Source organism: Schistocerca serialis, chromosome 10, assembly GCF_023864345.2.
Source record: "Schistocerca serialis cubense isolate TAMUIC-IGC-003099 chromosome 10, iqSchSeri2.2, whole genome shotgun sequence".
Taxonomy (NCBI): domain Eukaryota; kingdom Metazoa; phylum Arthropoda; class Insecta; order Orthoptera; family Acrididae; genus Schistocerca; species Schistocerca serialis.
In genome coordinates, this window is record NC_064647.1 from 70,063,060 (window position 1) to 70,085,156 (window position 22,097).

The 22,097-nt window shown below is 38.8% G+C and overlaps 1 long non-coding RNA gene across 1 annotated transcript in view; it reads left to right on the forward strand.

Moving 5' to 3' along the window:
• Nucleotides 1–12,962, forward strand: part of LOC126425321 (uncharacterized) — a 30,770-nt gene extending 17,808 nt beyond the window's left edge. The window contains exons 2-3 of the long non-coding RNA XR_007576281.1: nucleotides 5,989–6,105; nucleotides 12,816–12,962. This is a non-coding gene — a long non-coding RNA (uncharacterized LOC126425321). The remainder of the gene's footprint in view (nucleotides 1–5,988; nucleotides 6,106–12,815) is intronic.
• Nucleotides 12,963–22,097: the final 9,135 nt, after the last annotated feature.

The window sequence follows — 22,097 nt, forward strand, 5'->3', positions numbered from 1 at the left end:
GAAGAGAATACTAACATTGTCTTCATAACTAACTGTGTACTGACTGCTTCAAGGTGATTTTCACTTTGATACTTGAGTGTGGCTAAGTCTTTTCCAGCTATAACATATATTGTGGCATATACGTATAGAGTGGACACATACAAAATACCACTTCACAACAAAGCTGCTAATCAATCAACACATGTAATAAAAGTAGAAGCAGCATGTCCCCATATTTCGCTATAGCTGTGCACCCTATTTGTGTAGCACTGTAAGGGTTATATGGTATGGTAGCCCTTTCTTCCCACATCCATGAAAGTGGTTTTGTTTTGGAACTGCATGAATAGGTTTAAAAGATATAGATGCCAAATGAGAGCTTCATATCAATGCGATTATTACAGAATGGTGCAAAGCAGCTGGGAATCGAGTGCCAAAGTTTCTGTGACTGGCCAGAGTGTTCCATAATGGCTTAGAATGTTTTGGAATACTGTAAAGTCTTCCAGAAGGTTTGAGAATCTTCCACAATGTTTCAGTACATTGTAGAGCAATATTGAACATTTCATCACCCTGCTTTGTGTTGGAGGGGATCTCTAGGTCACACCCAAACCTCCAGATGTCAGACACTGAGATCAGTACGAAACATTGTGTGTCGATAAAGTGTCAACCAAAACATCGACTTAGTTTGTACTGTATGCTACCATCCAGAAGAAGATGTGTAAACAGTCTAGGCAAACAGTATCTATAAGCTCTAAACATGAATATCTCTGGAAGGTGAGTTGGTAAAGTGTCAGATCATTCTAGTAAAGATCATGAGTTCAGAACCCTCTAATGGCAATTTATTTTAACAGATGACATGTGAAATTGTTATATGGGAGAACATATTTCTGCTATGTAAAAGGATTTTTCAGAGTATGTAGCAGTGTTTTTTTTGGTAGCCCGCTTTTCCTTCGTTAGTTGAAAGTAGCAAACCTACAGAGTTCATTTTTATAAATAGGTGTGATTATCCGTACATATATACACTATAGGTTTAGTAGTTTGAACTAATGAAGGTCAGTGCTACAAACTCGAAAATGTCCTTTCCCTATCCCTTACACAGGTATGTCTTGCCTATACTCTATACTTTTGATTTTACTATTAATTACTGTTCATGCATCTTCTATTGGATGACAGCATACATCACAACCAAATCAGTGTTTTGGTTGATACTCTATCAACACGCAATGATTAGTACCAGTGTGTCTGACATCAGGAGGTTTAGGCGTGTGAGAAGTGTATATATAGGCAATGGTGAGACAACTGCTGCATGAGTTAACATCTGTCAAATTCTTCTGGATTCAGTAAAAGTTATGGACTCTGACCAGACACTCATTATGTATTCATTACGGTAGTTAGCAGCCTTACCAGTGGAGTATTCAGGTCGGCTCGAGGATAAAAGCACATTTTCACCTTCTCTTCTGCATCACACAATGACTGACTTGTACTGGATAACATATTAGTGATCAAAATAAACCTCATACAAATAATGCAGTTGACTACTGTAAAGTTGTTGTTAATTGTATATTTAATGTTCAGACCTATTCCGCTGTAAGTGGTCAATGGTGAATAAACTGAATAAACTAAACTGAAACTGAATTGGGTGTTCATGTCGTCTACATTCCTTTGAGCAGTGTATGATGCAGTGCACTTGTGGTGATGCCAGATGCAGCTCAACTATACTCAGTGCTGCACAAAGCTCAATAGGAATATTACAGACAATCAGAACAACAGGTTATAACCCAAAGAAACCATCATTTCAAGCAGAAGTAACTTTATTTCTCTAGACAGTGATGATGCCCCACTTCTCACAAACATGAAGTTTGTCATGGTCACTTATATTCTATGTTCTATGATGGCAAGGGACTTTCTGATCAGTCCAGTAATTTTACTCAGGATTATTACTGATAACACCACAGAAAATCTTGTATCCTCTCACTGTGTAACTGTATTTTTGGAAATCTATTATGGTCAATCAAGGGAAAGTGAAAATGAAATAATGTTAAGTGGAAGTGGATTGTTCAAGATAGTGAACTGTGTAGTAAGTGGCATTTTAGTGTGTTGTGCAAGATTAACATTTATCAGGATGCTGTTATGTAACAGCAGAGAAGATACTGCCTGTGGTGAACTGACAAGAAAGAAACAGAGCAGTGAAGAAATGAAACAAATCAAGAGTGTGAAGTGTGTTTAGCTTCAAAACCTAAGAGAATGAACAGACTGAGAGAAAACAGATGAACAAAATAAATTAGGAATGAGGATCAAGTGAGACACTCAGCAATCTGACACGGAGAAACTGCTGAAGAAACAACATTATGAAACAGAATAAGTATGGTTACAATGAGTTAAGTTCATGAAACACATCATTCACAAGCACAGGAGCAGTATATTAATGTATGAGAAATGAAAAGGAGATGTTGAGATTATAATTTGGCAGATGGATCATTCCATTATGATACCACTTAAGACTACAGACACAAACAAATCACTTGCATAACGGATCAAGTGATTCAGGTCTGTGGCACCAAGAAATACTTTAGTGAAACACCAGGAATGTGTTCCTTGAGCAGAAAATTTCAATTAATACCACTGAAGGTGTCTTTACAAGAATTATACGATGTCTGGGGAAAATACCAAGTCAGAACATTTTCTATAAAATATGAGAGCAAGCAATACCTCCTTTGAAATAGCATCATTTTGTGCTACTTACATGATCAGTGAAGAACATAAATTCATCACTGTTTTCAATTAATGGGGAACTGTCATGGAGTGAGATCAGACCATTGCCAAACAAATATTATACATTTTTGAACGAATATTCCAGCGGCAATGAGCAAATGGAAATTCCACTGCTCACTCTATTTCACAATTTTACCATTTTATGTATGAACATTTTGCAATGTTCCTGAATGTTTTAGGATGATCTAAAATATTTTGCAATATTCGTGTTGTTCTATAAAGAAATGTGTAACAACCAAGTAGTACACAAAAACAATTCAAGTAACACAAATATGGTTTTATTCATAACCTGTAACAATAACAGAAATAAGTCTCAATCCACATGTAACAAGACACAGAACAAATGATGTGAGTGGTACAACTAGAAGAACAGAGAGGATCACTCAGTGTTGATCTGCCCATTTATATGCACAAGTCCCCAGCAGATGGTGCACTGGAGACTGCATGGTACCCAAACCTCCCATAGGGGGCCTCCAGCGGCTGCCCTGGGCTGATACATTTGACGACTAATTCAAGCACACATGCACAGTAACATGATCTCTCCATAGTCATGCTAACTAGTAGCAGTTTACAGAATACTTCATTTCAAATTAGGTTACTGTAATTTAATTAAGTGGATTTAACAGTACTTAGAAATAGTACGACTTTCTTTGGGGAGCTTGTTTGCCAGTAGGACACCTTGAGATCAAGTATACTGAAGTATTTTGTATTGTAATACTTTAAAAGCTGTAGGTCCAAGATGTCTGGTCTCATGCACACTGTTAAAAAAATCTTATTGATACCTCTAGCATCAAGAACTAAACTTACAGACCCATCTGGTTTACTTACTGGTAATATAGTACTCCAATAGGGTGAAAACGAAGAGTATATAATTTCCCATTTGATCATATGATTGATCTCGTCCCTTACTGCCTCTCGTTTTGCCCATGGAGTAGGATATTACATTACACAAAATGTTTCATGTGGTTGAACTTCAAATTTATATTCATAGTGTTTGATTACTACAGACTTCTTACTGAAAACATCTGCATACTTAAAGAACAACTTTGAAAGTTCTTGTCGCTGCATATCATTGAGCATCAGTGATTCACGTAGTGTATGCTCTACCAATTTGTCACTAACATCAGTGTTTGCTTCTCGTTTGGGATCAAATTTGTAAAATTCAGATTTGGAAACGAATATTGTACTGTTACATTTGAATCTGGTGTGTTTTTATTACTTTTATCAGGTTTTTTGACTAAATCAACAGAAAAAATCTAATCCTTTATGTAAAAGTGGCATTTACCATTACCTATGTCAATCTGTGTTCTGTATGTTCTAAATGTGTCCGTGCCAATATGACAACGAGAAGCTTGTGAATTATAAGAAAGTTGCACTTGTCTGTAAAATGTTCAATTTGTAATGGAATATGTGCCTGATGTGTCAGCAATTTTGTATTACTGCCTGTAGCAGTTCACACCTTGCAATTCTGCACAGGATAAGTTGGAAATTGCCTCTCTTCTTTAATTCACAGAAAAATGATTTTGACATTAGGTTTGTATATGAAACTGTATCTAAAATTAACTGTGTGTCAATATTAATTATTTTCAGCTTAATAATTGCTTGTACTTGTTGTCCCTGCATATTATTCATTATATCTAACTCAAGCTGATGGAGAGCATCCTTGACGTTCCTTGTTTGTCAAATCTTATGAAACAAGTTTGTAGTTTTCCTTTGCTGTACAGCATAAAGCATGTTGTAGTTGGCACATGTCGGCCACTGCTGTGGCTAACTGTTTGTTTGCATTTGGCGTACGGCATTGTGATGGTGAATTGTAATTTGAACATGTATTGAAATTACTCCTTTTTCAAAATTTCTTTTAAATCTTATGTATTTTCCATTCCCATACTCTTTACTTCTGGGTATGTAACTGTACTGTTTTGCGTACCATCACCGCTGTGTGTTTAGATTACATTGCATGGCCTGATGTACGTAACTATACAATTGTGCCCGATTTTCTGTTGCTCTATTCAGAACAGGTCTTTCTTGATATATTAAGTCGATAGGATGAACCACTGACAGAAAATATGCAGTGTCATGCTCTGGCATTGACTAATTTTTCTCTTATGTTCCATGCTAGACGACTTTTCAAAATTTTTAATATTTCTACCTGTGATATTGGTTTCATCCAGTAGAGTGTCTTGCTCAGGTATTCGTGTAGACTACCTTACTTGGCAATGAATGATGCGGGGTTGAAAACCTCGGGTGTCAGTCTGTCCTGTACTGCCTCAGACCAGTATTTGTCAAGGAAAGCTCATTCAAATTGTATGCAAGTGCTGGAATGTTTGGCTATTTCAGTTTCCCATGAAAGTAAATAACCTCGTGTATACGCCACAACAAATCTGATTTTCTGTGCTTCTGTCCAGTTGCATGGGAATACAGAAAAAAAGCACTGATAAATACTACCTGATTCTTTCTTTTACCTTTGGTAGTGAATGTAGGAAACTGTCGATGTATCAGCAAACCTTCATCTGCAAAAATTGTTGATAGACATGTGGCATTTTTGGTCATATTTATGTTGTTATTGTAGTTACCTGTAATTCCAGTTGGTAATTGCTCAAGTGTTGGAGTTGTGGTTAAGTTTACATTTAGCGCTATACTACTTCATTTATGGATAAATACCGACAGGTTGTGGTGTGCTCCCTAGCCTGTGGCTTATTTACATGCATATTGCAAGATCTGGTAATATTTTCTTCTAAAAGATTGCAGATCCTACTTTCCATGGCTTATAGGCTAATGGTCAATGTTTACCTTGCTCACTATTTCATTTTATTTTTTCTGAATAGCTTGTTCTACTACATCTATGTATAACTTACAGTCAGTTACTAACAAATGTGTAGAAGCCGGTTAATTGGTAGGAACATTTTGCATGATGTGATTCTTCTCTAATTAGTAAATATAACAAGTGTATTGTTAACATTTGATACCTAAGTGTTTATATACGATACAATTAATAGAGAGACTAGAATTGATCCATGTGTTTAATATATAAGAGTCTAGGTAATCATTGAAATGTGTCAAATAATCATTTTTAACAAAGCTGAGGATTGTTAAGAAAGTATAAATATTTACAGTCATGTTGGCAATGATCATGAGTAACTATTAACAACCCCATTATTACGAGTAGTTAAGAATGTTATAATTGGCAGAGGAGCTGGGATACAGTGTAATTATGTAAACTAATCTTGTATTTTGTTTCAGAGTTGGCCCGTTTGTTGAAATAATAGTCCATTTTTGAGACCAGTACAAAGAAAAAGTGAGTAACACTACAAAGGACGTAATGATACTTATCTGAAATTGCAACTTGGAGAACCAACTGTAAGTACAAAAATTATTTACATTTTTATTTTTTGAAATTGTTTCTCATCTGCATTGTCATTATGGAGGAAAACGGGGAGGTGAACAACAATAGGTAAGTTGATGGTAAGGAGGAGGTTAATGGAAACTTGCAAAGCAGCATAGATATTATTGATAATAATGTAGTTGATCGAGAAAATGAAATCGAAGAGGATAGTGATCACAGCAGGGCCAGCGCAAGGCACTGTGGCAGGACTGTCATGTTTACGCCGGAGGAACAGAGAGGGAGAAGCAGTTTGGCGTACACGACAGTATTCTTATGAGTGAAGCACTGCCAGCATGTTACGCACTGTGTGTTTACTCACAACTAATTTTGCAGAAGACTAAATCTAATTTGGAAATTCGAATGCAGCGTTTGATACTGCTGTTACATGTTTAGCCTGAAGCAATTTTGCTAAGCTCTTCAATGGCAGTTTCCAAGTGTTTTATTCTTCCCGAATTATGGAAAAAAATGGTTGAGCATTGCTACAGTCAAAGATGTCCAACACCTACAATGGCTAGAAGTATTCAGAATGGTAAATACACTGCAAGTAATTTCAAGGGATGAAGTCATTGCTAATAAGCCTGGCATAAGTTGGGTTTTGACGTATTTTTGAAAATTTTTGCTAACCGTTGCTGAGTGATAGCCGGACATTTTGGTTTCTGAGCCATGAAACACCTGTCTCTGCATGCATGAACAACAGACTCTGACCAGCACTTTTGTTTGACAAAACTACTCACACACTATCTCTTTGCCAATATTTATTTACTGTATAATCCATGAGAATCCATGTTTCATTTTAGTTAACTACTGGTTGCTAAGATTCTGATGAAAACCTGAGAAGGTATGGTCTTTTAGCAACAATGCCCTCTTGTCCACACAAAACAAGATGTTAATTTTGACACCTTCTAAAACGAAAATCCATAGACAGAATATTGCTTCTAAGGGTTTCCTAGCTAGCTTTGAAACTCATTTCTGTTTGACAAAAGTTGTGCAGCTTTCACAAAGTTCATATTTCCTTCTATTGTTCATAATGCCATAGAAATTGCTGCCTGATAATACATTTATCCATATCATCAGTCACATACTGATTGTGAGCTTCTTCTTCTTTGGCGCTAGTTTAACTGTAGCCTCGCTGTACCTCGTCATGTGACCTGCCGCGTCAACACTTCGCCTTTCTAGGCAATAGGTATTGTTGCGTTCTCTGCAACGAAAACTACAGAATTCGTTTCGGTAGTTGTTTGAGGGAGTCAGGACTAGACAGAAGCACTTTCATTGCGTTTCGTACGAACAGAATAATTTGTGTGTCTGAATTTCTTGCAGCTTGGGATGTAATAGGTAAATGCTTTTCGTATACAGGGTGTTTCAAAAATGACCGGTATATTTGAAACGGCAATAAAAACTAAACGAGCAGCGATAGAAATACACCGTTTGTTGCAATATGCTTGGGGCAACAGTACATTTTCAGGCGGACAAACTTTCGAAATTACAGTAGTTACAATTTTCAACAACAGATGGCGCTGCAAGTGATGTGAACGATATAGAAGACAACGCAGTCTGTGGGTGCGCCATTCTGTACGTCGTCTTTCAGCTGTAAGCGTGTGCTGTTCACAACGTGCAAGTGTGCTGTAGACAACATGGTTTATTCCTTAGAACAGAGGATTTTTCTGTTGTTGGAATTCCACCGCCTAGAACACAGTGTTGTTGCAACAAGACGAAGTTTTCAATGGAGGTTTAATGTAACCAAAGGACCGAAAAGCGATACAATAAAGGATCTTCAAAATATCCACGGGTGTGCTGCCGGTCTATAGTGTCCAACGGGCACAATATTTCGGCGATCATACATGTCGCCATCATCAGGTGAACTGATGGACTGAGCTCCTGTGAACGTGCCGGCACGGAGATCCGTACGCTATGGCTGCTCAGAGAGAACTGGGTTCGGTCGCGGCAGCGGCCGATTTAAATACCCTCCGCCCGCGGCGCGCTCCCTCCGCCGTCCGCGCCCCGCGCCACGGTCGCGCGGTGGAACAGATTGCGACGGCGTCTGAGATGACGTCGGAGTGATGGCTCTGTCCGCCGTGGTCGTCACAACTATACATTTGCTCGATTTACTCTTGATTAACCCGATCGCTGGTTCCCAAGCCTTGCTAAGATTATAGCCACAGTCACGGTTTATGAGGTCGTCATTGGTGCGAATTTCGATGGCCTCTCTAACAACGCTGTCCCAGTATCTCAACGTCTGTACCAGAATCCTCGTGCGGTCATATTCCATGGCGTGATTTTCCGACAAACAATGTTCAGCGACCGCCGACTTGCTCGGATACATCAGGCGAGTGTGCCTCTGGTGTTCACGGCATCGATCCTCGACGGTACGCATCGTCTGACCAATATACGACTTGCCACATTGACACGGAATCTGGTACACGCCGGCCTTCCTCAAACCGAGGTCATCTTTGGCGCTCCCCACCAGTGCACGAGTTTTATTTGGAGGACAAAACACAGTTCCGACCCGGTGTTTCTTCAGAATGCGATCGATTTTCCCCGAGTGCGCCTGTGTATGGAATAAATGCAGTGCCTATCAAATACGCCGGGAGAAACTCAAGAATCACAATAAAGGATCTGTTTGAAAAATTTCAACGGACTGGGAACGTGACGGATGAACGTGCTGGAAAGGTAGGGCGACCGCGTATGGCACAGAGGGCAACGCGCAGCTAGTGCAGCAGGTGATCCAACAGCGGCCTCGGGTTTCCTTTCGCCGTGTTGCAGCTGCGGTCCAAATGACGCCAACGTCCACATATCGTCTCATGCGCCAGAGTTTACACCTCTATCCATACAAAATTCAAACGTGGCAACCCCTCAGCGCCGCTACCATTGCTGCATGAGAGACATTCGCTAACGATATAGCGCACAGGATTGATGACGGCGATATGCATGTGGGCAGCATTTGGTTTACTGACGAAGCTTATTTTTACCTGGACGGCTTCGTCAATAAACAGAACTGGCGCATATGGGGAACCGAAAAGCCCCATGTTGCAGTCCCATCGTCCCTGCATCCTCAAAAAGTACTGGTCTGGGTCGCCATTTCTTCCAAAGGAATCATTGGCCTGTTTTTCAGATCCGAAACGATTACTGCATCACGCTATCTGGACATTCTTCGTGAATTTGTGGCAGTACAAACTGCCTTAGACGACACTGCGAACACCTTGTGGTTTATGCAAGATGGTGCTCGGCCACATCGCACGGCCGACGTCTTTAATTTCCTGAATGAATATTTCGATGATCGTGTGATTGCTTTGGGCTATCCGAAACATACAGGAGGCGGCGTGGATTGGCCTCCCTATTCGCCAGACATGAACCCCTGTGACTTCTTTCTGTGGGGACACTTGAAAGACCAGGTGTACCGCCAGAATCCAGAAACAATTGAACAGCTGAAGCAGTACATCTCATCTGCATGTGAAGCCATTCCGCCAGACACATTGTCAAAGGTTTCGGGTAATTTCATTCAGAGACTATGCCATATTATTGCTACGCATGGTGGATATGTGGAAAATATCGTACTATAGAGTTTCCCAGACCGCAGCGCCATCTGTTGTTGAAAATTGTAACTACTGTAATTTCGAAAGTTTGTCTGCCTGAAAATGTACTGTTGCCCCAAGCATATTGCAACAAACGGTGTATTTCTATCACTGCTCGTTTAGTTTTTATTGCCGTTTCAAATATACCGGTCATTTTTGAAACACCCTGTAACATACAATTAGTATTGTGCATGCATGTTACTCATAAGTTAGAATTTTTCTCATTCAAGATTGCAGAATAGCAAAATATATTTTTCTTATGATCTGTTACTTCAAAAATTGACAAGTCAGCAAATAAGCACGTATCGTCCCAATAGCTAGAATGAAAATAAAGCGAAGAAAAGTGAAATGATATGGCGATGACTAATTTGTTACCCCTTATTCCATGATCAGACAGGAAAGAACCGACACCTGGAACTTACAACAGTGTCGAGTGTCAGTTCTTTGAAATGAAAAACCACAGTTCAGCGAGTTAATATATTTTGACCTGCATTAGTACCCATCAATGTCCCGGTGTGTATTTATTACGTTATTATGTTACTCCATCTCCTTATTCTTCCTCTCTCCATTGTCTTCCACCCAACTCTTTGAGCAGTTCACCTGTGTCTGTAGCGAAATTTGGCAATTCAATTTCACGTGGCTCAGTTATTATGACTTCATCTCCTGAACAATGTATCCTACAGTAATATAATTTTCCATTCACATGCAGTGGGATATCAGGAAATTGTCTGCGAAGTGTTGCAAGTAAAGTTAGTACACTAACATCAACAGTTTCTATACAAACTCACCCTCTTCCCCTTTCTGATTTGGACAAATAGTCCAATTGTACAGTAACAGTCTAACAAACTAATTTAAACACGTAAATTTTAACCAGAAACAGTAATTTCATAACAGAGGTGAATGGAAATATGTAGTTGTGAAAAAAAGTCACGAAGAAAATAATTATAGAATCGTAATTACACTAATGTGTAGAAGTCTGTTAATTGATAGGAACATTTTACATGATATGAATCTTCTGTAATTAGTTAATATAACAAGTGTATTGTTAACATTTGATACCTAGGTGTTTATACACGATACAATTAATAGAGAGACTAGAATTCAGTCATGTGTTTTTAGTATATAAGAATCTAGGTAATCATTGAAATGTGTCATTTGTTTTAGGATGGGAGTTTTATTTGTTAGTTAATAAAATAATCATTTTAAACAGTGCCGAGGATTGTTTGGGATTGTTAAGAAAGTATAAATAGTTACAGAGATGTTGGCAATGTAGGTCAGTCTTGTTTTGGTATTTGTGCAAGCTCCTTTTGTATTGGAAGTATTGTAGGCTAATGGAGTAGAACTCTGATTTTGTTTTTAAGTATAATAAAAATGATTAAACTTAAGGCAGGATTGAAGTAAATTAACTCTCCAGTAGTTAATTTACAGTGACTGTCAATGTACTCAGGACGTTGACTGCGGCAGATGATGAGTAACTATGAACAACCCCATTACTATGAGTAGTTAAGAATGTTATAAGCTAGAGGTACACCTTCATGGTTTGTTTATTTTGTTTAACAACATGGCAAATTTTTTTACTGTCAAGCACAACTCATTTTGTGTTGCTTCGATATACGTCTTCACATCTGCAATTTTCTTTATCTGTTGCTCTACTAGTTGTGATGGTCATTAAAAGAATCTACCTTCTGTTTGAACTCCGTAATGTTATTTTTAACTTCAGAAAGTACTTCAAACTTTGCTTGTTTTTCATATCATTCAATATTTCGTCAATTTCAATGTGAACATTCTTGGCTAAGTCGCTGAACTTCTGTGGGACTGACTCGCAAATACTTGTTTTTGTTCTTGTTTCATTGTATTTAGATCTTATGTAACACTTTTGTTGCTAGTTTACTGTGTTCATATCTTGTGTCAAATTATCAATTTCAGTATTCGTATCTTGTTCCATATCACTGAAATTGGTGTGCACATTATCTAATTTCATGTTTATGTTAGGTAATAACTGTCATAGCAGTCCATCAGTTGTACTACTGTGGGTACTGTCAGCTTTGTAACACGTTGTCCAGATTCATATTTGTATTGTTCTGTTTCATTCGTAAGCAGTATGTCTCTCTGGGAGCTGCATGACATTTGTCTTGTCAATTGTAAACATTGTGTTGTCAAAGTTATTCTGCTGTGGAGTGTCGCTATCATTTGTCACACCTGGGACACTCATCTCTGACCTACTTAAACTTTTTGCAGTAGACATGCATGGCACCTGAACTTCAATTGTTCGTTTGCACAAATCTATACCACCTCAGCCGATTGTGTTTTCTCTGTTGCTATCATCAATGGGCATATTTTTCTGCCATGTATGAATACGCAAAAATAAAAATTTCCCAAAAATGCTAAAATTTCAAATGCTAATTATTGCACTTAATTGTAATTTACATGATGTCAAATCCTGTTTTACATCTATTATGATATGCAAACTATTGTGTCATAATTCTTTATGTTTCACTGACAGCATGTAACACACTGGAAAATTCCAATGAATTTTCCACAATAAAATTCAAGGAAGGGAATAATAAGGACAAGCTATGTATTTACATTAAAAGAGGTGCTACCAAGTCTAAGCATATAAGCAACTTGCAAAGCCATCCTATCTTTGCTGCGCCGAACAAAACTGCTTACTCTGGAAAATTTCACATAACCAGGGTCCAGTTCTTATTTCTCTCCAAAATTTTGTTCCTTTTTACTTTACTTGCTCCCCGTGTGATTAATGTAAACAGAAAATACAGATGATTAGTTTTTGTGACTAATAACAATGTCACAGAAATCTCTTTCTATAACAATAGTTAACAAACCCTACTTACACAACTGGCAGCCTGAAGTAGTGGCACTTATCTCACCAGTTTTATTATAACAATAATAGAAATGGAAAAAATTAATGGATAGTACAATTGCATTTTTTAGTAAATGATCTGTGTGTACGAAATTGTGCTAGTCTTCCTTCAATTTACCTTGCGTCCCTTCTTTTTTTGTATTTTAATTATGTCGTATTCTGAAAGCTATTATACTTCTGTTTATCTTATGAAATAGGACCGTGGACTTCTTCTCACATTTCATTTCAATTGTAGATGCAGGCAGCTGACTCCAAGGACACCAGTGCCTTTCAAGATGACGGAAATCCTCCCAGCTGCGCTCCATTTCACTTCAATAAAAATAATTAATGCTGTTATTAAGTCTTCTCTTATTCCGAATCACACATAATACAAAGCACTCATTGCACATCTTACTTCAAGCAACACATTGAAGCAATTCTGCATACGAGAGAGTGAAACAAAAAAAATGTACAAAGAAAAGTGAATAATGTTTTTTTGTTCATTTGTCTGCTCCTTACTGACCACTCATAATTAATGGCTTTGCTGACATACATAGTCAGTCTTTGCTTCTGTCATAATCAGTATTTCATTTTTTGTTCTTTAATGTATTCTAACTTTACCACATCCAGAACATCTTTCACCATGTACCTACACACTGTTATCCTGACAAACTTTTGAAGGCATGACCTCAATTAATTAAAGCTTATGAGCTTCCATGCAATCAATCGAATGGTATAAGAACAAACAGAAGAAAAACAAAGATGTATTTGTCTTTATAGTTGTTGTATTTATGTATGAATGAATAAAGTCAAAACTAGAAAATTATTCACAACACAGTAATATAAGACAACCAGTCATGCAAACTAATCCTTTCCACAAACTGCTCTCTGCACATCGCAGTTTGCTGCACTGATACTGAAAGTGTTTCAGTTCTGTGGCAATACTACTGGAATAGACATATTAAAAGGCATTGTCACTTTTTAAAGTTTCCAGCTTTCTCTTCTTGCTACCTTTTGACTGAGTGCCTGGTGTGTATTTTTTATTACACCAGTAACAGATTTGTTGCAACACACAATAATTTTCAGAATGTTTTCAATCATTTGATCGTCACACAAATTAGGCTACTCAAAATTTGATGAAAAATTACACAATATCAATCCCTCAGCGTGTCTGGTTATACTCCTGCAATATGGGCTTTTCATAATAAAGATGAACAAGTTTGAAACAGTGATATAGCTGTAGCCTGCATTGCAACCTTAATGATAAATGGCCTTATGCCAAGGAAGCTACTTCTATCTGAGTACCTTATATGCGTAACAAACTCTTCAAAAATGTAGACAATCAGTTTTTTCTGCGCTTAAAAGTATTTGCCTGATCGATACATGTCAATGTGACCCAGCCAATTGTTGGCTTTCCAAAGTGGTCTTCAAGAAGATCAGTGTGAAATTTTCCAGGCTAAGTGGATTTCACATACACAATATCTGTAATCTCAAGACTGGAACATGTAGGCAACTTCAGAGCAGATAATGTTTCTTTTGTAAAGACTGACATGCCTCTTGCCTCCCCCTCCATTTATCAAGATGAGCTAGAAAGTATTTGAGTTAATGAGCTGCTCATCTGTCTTTAACAATGCAAAATCCAGGACGGTATATTGACAATTTTATGAAAAGGATGTTGCTACTCACCTTATAGTAGAGATGAGTGGTGCAGTCAGGAGGAGCAGGGCAGGGTGGGGCAGGGGCGGGGGCAGCGTGAAAGGAGAAGAAAGAAGACCGTGCGCACTTGTGGAAGAGTGCTGTTTAAGTGCTGTAGTGGGATCAGGAAAGGGGATAGGAGGGTAAGGATATTCTATGGTGACATGACAAGCAACAAGCTGTCTGCATCAATGGTCACCAACAAACTATGGCCAAGAAATAGCTGGACCACCCAGTTGTGAGCATGCTGCCAACACAACCTCCTTCATTTCAAGGACTGCTTCACAGTATCTGCCAAGTGGATTCTACCCACCAATACCAGCTTTTCTGAATTACACAGGTGGGAACTCTTCCTGCAACATCTCCTGTGTCTTTGAAACCCTCATAGCCTCAACCTGGGTCAGTCACCTAAAATGTTAACATCTGTCTTTGTGAAAGTTCTTTTAGTATTCAATGCAATAACATTTTTGTTTATGAAGTTCATGCTTGCTAATTATTTGATCAATGTGTAATCATAATCAGTTTGAGTTTCAAAATATCCAATATTTATTGGTCACAGCAATAATGAGCCATCCCCATTGGCTACACTGTCTCCTACCACAAGGAGTGTGTGCTTCTTGATTGCAATAGATCTGGATCCTGTCAGGAAAATGATTTATTTAGACAGACAAAGATACCAATACTGCTTTCAGAAGAATTTCTTCTCTTGGCAGACGCAGTAGCTTATTTGCTTTATTTATTTATTTTCGTTGGATCAATACACAACATACATTTTATGGATCCAGTCAAATTTGTATTGCAAGAGTTGAAGTAGTATAATATGCTTAATAACTAGCATTTAGCAAATTATGACTGTATACATCACTATTTGAGTACCATACCATACCTTTTAATTACAATTTGCTTACGTCATCTAAAAGTTCTGGTTGGTTGGTTTGTTTGTGGGATTAAAGGGACCAGACTGCTATGGTCATCGGTTCCTTTTTCCAGAACTTAAAATACCCACATAGAGTAAAAACGACAATGGAAAAAAGACAGACGACACAGGACAAGAGAAACTTAGACAAAGACCAGACAAGACGAACTAAAATCACACAGAGTGTGATGGTGGTTGGCCAACCATAGAGACAAAAAAAGGAAAAGCCAACCACCGAGAAACATATTAAAAAATCAGACTAAAATCGTAGGCCATAGGCCAGAATCAACACAAAAAGACAAACACTTACATTAAGCGAGAAAAGCCCCCTGCCCGAATAAAACGCAAAACTAAGCCCGCCATAGCAGTGTCATCAGTTAAAAGGGCAGGGAGCGTATCAGGCAGCGCAAACGTCTGCCTGAGCACACTTAAAATTTGACAGTCCAACAAAATGTGGACCTCTGTCAAAGCCGACCCACACTGACATAGAGGCGGGTCCTCATGCCGCAGTATAAAGCTGTGTGACAAGCGGGTATGGCCAATGCGGAGCTGGCAAAGGACTACTGAGACCCTGCGAGTGGCTCGCAGGGATGACCGCCACACAGTCGTCGTCTCCTTGACAGCACGGGGTTTGTTAGGGGTGGTCAGATTGTGCCATTCAGCGTCCAAAAGCATGAGAACTGCACGGCCTAAGACTGCCCGCAAATCAGTCTCCGGGAGGCCAAAGTCCAGAGATGGATTACTGGTGGCCTCTTTCGCCATGCGGTCTGCATGTTCGTTGCCGGGTATCCCAACATGGCCTGGGGTCCACACAAGTACCACGGAGCGTCTGCAACAGGCAAGAGCATGGAGGGACTCCTGGACAGCCATCACCAGACGAGAGTGAGGGAAACACTGGTTGATAGCTCGTAAACTGCTCAGGGAGATGTTACAGATAACGAAGGATTCACCTGAGCAGGAGTGGATATACTCGAGGGCACGAAAGATGGTGACCAGCTCAGCAGTGAAAACGCTGCAGCCAGCCGGCAAGGATCGTTGTTCGTAATGGCCCCTAGAGTTAGAGCATAACCGACACGACCAGCAACCATCGAACCGTCAGTGTAAAAAACGCCAAAGCCCTGATACACGCCTAGGATGGAATAAAAGCGGCGGCGGAATGCTTCCGGAAGGACAGTCCTTCGAGCCCCGTGCCAATTAGAGCCAAAGGCATGGGTGAGGCACACACCACGGGGATGTACGCAGAGTGGCCCGGAAAGGAGGTGGAAGAGGGAAAACCGCAAGCCCAGAGAGAAGCTCTCTGATGGGGACCGTGATCGTACAACCCGACCGGGGCCGACGTTCTGGGAGATGGACATGCGCCTGGTAGAGCCGTAAGAGGGTAGATCGGTCGGCACCCCAGCTGGTGTGGCTCAAGCATCGCAGAGCATTTAGATGCCACCAACACATCTGTATAAGCTGCCGAATATGAGGCAGCCAAGTCAACCGGGCATCAAAAACCACTCCCACAAACCTATGTGTGTTCACCACAGCAAGAAGTTTGCCAGCAAGATAAAGCCGCGGCTCCGGGTGAACAGTGCATCGCCGGCAGAAAAGCGTAATGCAGGTATTTGCTGCCGAAAACTGGAAGCCATGCGCTACAGACCAAGACTGCGCCTTGCGGATAGCGCCCTGCAGCTGACGTTCAGCAGCTGCAATGCCAATAGAGCTATAGTAAAAGCAGAAGTTGTCAGCACACAAGCAAGCTGAGACAGACGGTCCCACCACCACAGCAAACCCGTTAATTGCTATTAAAAACAGGCAGACACTTACAACAGATCCCTGTGGCACCCCGCTCTCCTGAACTCTAGAGGAACTATGGGAGGCCGCAACTTGCACACAGAAGGTTCGATGCGACAGAAAATTTTACGTATACAGTTGCACAGAGATATTCACTTATGCTGTAATAAGTTCTTTATAACAGTTTTACATTTATCCTCATTTTCCAGCTCTTTGATATGTTTTGGTAGTGCATTAAAAAGTTTGATGCCTTGATTACATACATGTTTCTGACTTCGGGTCCTTGTTACAGCTTGACAGATCTAGATTTATCCCAACTACACTATTTCCTTCTTCCAATTTAGTGATTATTTCTTTTGTGTATTCCAGTACAACTGTTTCGGTACTTCTTCCAACTTGAAATCCATGCTGATTACTGTTTATCGGAATGTGGATATTAAGATAATGTGTGACACTATATTTCATTAGTACCTCTAAAACCTTAAGAGAAAGTTGGGAGAAGTGAGACAGGTCTGTAGTTTTCTATTTTATGCTTATCACCCTTTTTCAACAGGGGAACGACTTTAGAAATTTTCAGTTTCTGTGGAAACACGCCCTCAGCCATTGACAAGTTTGCTATGTGCACCAGTGGTTTCGCTATTTGATTAGCTGTTTTCTTTACTAGTATTACTGGCACCTCATATACTCCAGCTGACATCTAGGACTTGAGACTTTTAATCACTTTTAAAACTTTCTTTTCATTTGTTGGAACTGCCATCATGCTGCTGGTTGCCTTGGGTGCTTCCATCTTAATCTGCTCCCCAAAATTCCTGCTTAATGTCTGGTGTACATTTAAAAAGTAATTTATATAACTAGGCATGGCATATTTATCTACCATTTTATTCTCCTCATCTTTTAGAATAATTTCCTTGTCTTTGATAGGCACCCCAGTTTCTTTTCTCACAATTTCCCATGCTGTTTTAGTTTCATTTCTGGACTGTTTTATGCCCATATCATTACTTAGCAACTTTGCATTTGCAATTACTCTGTGGTATATTTTCCTTTACCTTTTAACGTATTCTATAAAATCAGTATCTGTACACTCCCTCAACTCTGAATTCAGTTTTTTCATGTTTTCACATGATTTCTTAATGCCAAGAGGCATCCAAGAACTTGACTTTGTGTATCCAGTAGACTTGACTCTGGTCAGTTTCTTTGGAAAACACATCTCAAAGTTCATCATATAAATCAATGCAAATATACAATATGCCTCATCTGTACTTGTTTGTTTCATAACATCTAACCAAATTTTATTTTCTAAGATACTTAAGAACTGTGACAGCTGTCCACAGTGAAGTTTCTTTTGTATATATTATTTACACCTTGATCTTCCTTTGACCTTAAAGGGATTTCTATGGTGAGAGCACTGTGGTCAGATAATCCTAAATCTATGTTTGTTACCTCTATGTCAGTTGCTGACATATTTGAGAAAATGTTATCTATGAGGCTATTGGAGGTGTTTGTTATTCTAGTTGAATTGTTTATGTGTGGTCACAACTTCCAGTAGGAAAAACAACAGAAACAAGAAACCTGTGGTACAACAGGATTTTTGGTATCCGGTCATAATGAAAACTCCACGTTAACAGTGTTAAACGAAAGGAGAAATACCATTGGTGCTCACTCCCCTGTTCTAATGATTATGACTAAATGTGCAATGCCTCAAGAAAAAATATTGTGAACTTTAAATAGCAGTAAGTAACACCCGACCTGATGTCTTGTTTATTACTGAACATTGCTGTAAGGACCATGATTTATTAGTATTCATATTAATCCATTTAAACTGGCAAATCATTAAGAGTAGGAAAATTGGAAAAGGTGGTGGAGTCAGTATTTACCTTGGACAAGAGTTAGAATTTAAAAAGAGATGTGAAGTAGAGAATTTAAGTATGGAAAAGTTTTTTGAAGCAGGTGCTGTCCAGCTATATGGCCTGATGAAAAAAGTCAGTCATAACAGTGTATAGGTCACTATGTGGAAACATAGAAGTCTTTTTTGATAAATTAGAATTGTTGGTAAATACATTTTACAAAAAAGAAACTCCAGAATGAGATTTTCACTCTTCAGCAGAGTGTGCGCTGATATGAGATACTGGCAGAAGTAAAGCTGTGAGTACCGGGCGTGAGTCGTGCTTCGGTAGCTCAGATGGTAGAGCACTTGCCCGCGAAAGGCAGAGGTCCTGAGTTCGAGTCTCGGTCGGGCACACAGTTTTTATCTGCCAGGAAGTTTCAAAAAGAAACTGATTATTCTTTGTGGTGATTTCAATATTAATCTTCTAGTTGAAAGTCAACACCTCAGAAGGAAGTTTAGGAAGTGCCTCTGCTAGTTAAATCAGACGAACAAACAGATCACGAGGCTGGACAAGAACTTGCCAGCATCAGACATGGATTATATGACAAGGTCATCTGTGACAACAGTTACAGATGCCACTTAGAGAAGCATAATGAACTTGTGTACCATACATACTTATGATTCACTAGCGTAGCAATTCTGCTCATAATATTCAGTAAGCTTTCATGTGGCAATAGTTGTCTGTTTTAGTTACTTTACTTTTTGAACATTAAAAAGAACTTTTTGGTGCAAAAGCGATACTAGTCCAATTTCTTCAATTCATTAAATAGGGAATTATAATTGCGTTGGTAGTCTAAATAAGGTTGGATGAAGACAACACCAGTTAATGAAGTTCTTCTATTTCAGGAATTAGTGTTTTACTTTGAAGTATGAAAAATGTAACTTATTTGGTTATTGCACCAATGCATTCATCTGACTGTGCATTTGAAGCAGGAACAGCAAAAGTGAAAAAAATGGTCCTAGTATTACGGTACCTAAAATTTCTGTTGTTGCAGAGGGTATTAACCATGTTATACTAAATTTCATGTTCTTAACAAATTGCCCTTAAATGAATTGCAATTTCTTCCTACATGGGGTTGAAAGTGATTGCCAACACCTCCGTGAGTTTATGCATGACATATGTACATCAGCCAAGATACTTCTCAGGAACTACTCTTCTACTCTATACAGGTTTTCTCAATTCACCTGCCAGTTTCAGTTTTTATAATGAACAGTGCATTGTATATGGCATAAATGTAGACATCAAGCTATGATACAAACCAAATTGCAGTTTTTAACCACAATCATTACTTCCATATCAGATTTGTTGGCTGTGCAACAATTTTTTCACCTTTCAAACTTATCTATACCTGGGTCTGAACTATGGATTGGTTTGTCACCACAACCACAAAAAAGGAGAAATTAGTGAGCTTGCACACTGAACCCCACATGTAGTTTCTGATAATCAAATTAATTTGGCTCTGGCACTTCAATAAACAAAGCTGATTTAGAGGAACATGGCACACTGATAATCTCAACAATTATTGATGCTAAGTGACTAATCATGAGTGTCATTACTGCTACAAGAGCAAGATCAATGTGAATCCAGGCATTTGGGTCAGTTAATAGCCTTTCACAAGGTCAGCAGTCAGTGACTTTCAGGAGTGGCTCTAAACTGGCAGAGGCTGGTAGCACCACTTCTGAAGGTTCTACAGAGTAAGATAACCATAATACACTGATCACTTTATACAGAAACTCTCAAAATGAATACTTCAACTGTTTCACTTTATTATTGCAGGTGGCAGAATGAAAGCACCACCAGGTGATCCATCATGTCTAGAAAGTTACCGGAAGCATCCATGCAGTACTGTAAATACATATTCCATCTTGTTATGCAAGTATTCCCTTAGGCAGATGAAAAAAACATTTACACAGGCTAAAATATCATTAACTTTATGAATGTGTAAGAAATAGCTTTTGGACCAATGTTACTGGAGAATGGTGAAAGTTTTATGAATAAATTTAACAGCTAGGGAGGTGGTACTGAATCTAGTTGAGGAGAACAATTTATGGCATAATATGACTAAAAGATGAGATCAATTTATAGAACAACACTGCAGCACAGTGTATAGACCTGCAATGACGACAAACAATGTATTACAGTGTTCACAATACACTTTTTTATGGGACTTCAGAGGATACTTACACCTTTCAACAGCAGTGAAGCCACTGTCACTACAAAATACTCAGTCCAGTTAATACTGAAAATTAGCTATGTATTTCAGTTGAGGCTTGTTAGTTACACATAATAGGATAAAGATGTGAACAATGAAGGTGAAGAGAAACATGTACACAAATTATTTACCTTATTAACACCACTTGGATTTCCACATCACCATAGAGGTACCAAGAATGATGCGTTACTCTATATTTTACATGGTGAGTTCCCCAGTAGGCCTATGAACCATGGTAACACACAATCAAGAATATATGTGTTTTGAAGATACAAGAAAATACCATGTATCAGCAAAATGTGTCACCAAATATGAATAAGAAGGGACAAAATTAAATATTTTCAGATGTTATGGCTACGTTGAAAATCAAATACAAAGTAACTGGCATTAACAAGCCTTGTGACCTACAGGAAGCACTAAAACATGTGAGACAGGGATGAAAAGGATTCAATGATCATTAATGGCAGAGCAAAAGTTGTCTATAAAAATCCAAACAACAATGCAAACAGGGTTCCAAAAGGAACTTCTGAAAGAATTCCACATGCAGCAAGTGTTTTTTCTTGTAAGCATTCCACACAGGCATGGTCTAAATGAAGCCTGGCGTGTTAATAAAGACTAACAGTACAAACAGAAAGTTCAAGAATACACATAGCTATGTCTTCTCCTGGAGCTACAAGCTCAGAAAAGGAACATTTCATGGAACATGTCCTGCACAGGAATGACTTTAAAAAACCATGCTGTGCAAACGAATGCCAGATAGTATAAGCTATCCAAGAAAAGAAATACAGATCAATCCCACAGTCAACAATGAAAGAAACAATCTATATCAGAATGACAACCACCACTGACTTAGGAAAATGAAGGAGAAACATCATCAGCCCATGTAGAAGAAGGCATCACTGATACCACCAGAAAAAGCATTATCATTCACAGAGCACATGGCAGGAAATTGGGGGAGGAGGAGAAAGAACCAAGAAACACAAAAATCTAGATGACTAGGTTTTCTGCACCAGCCTCAGGAGGGGTGGGGGTAACAAAAATATAGATAGAAAT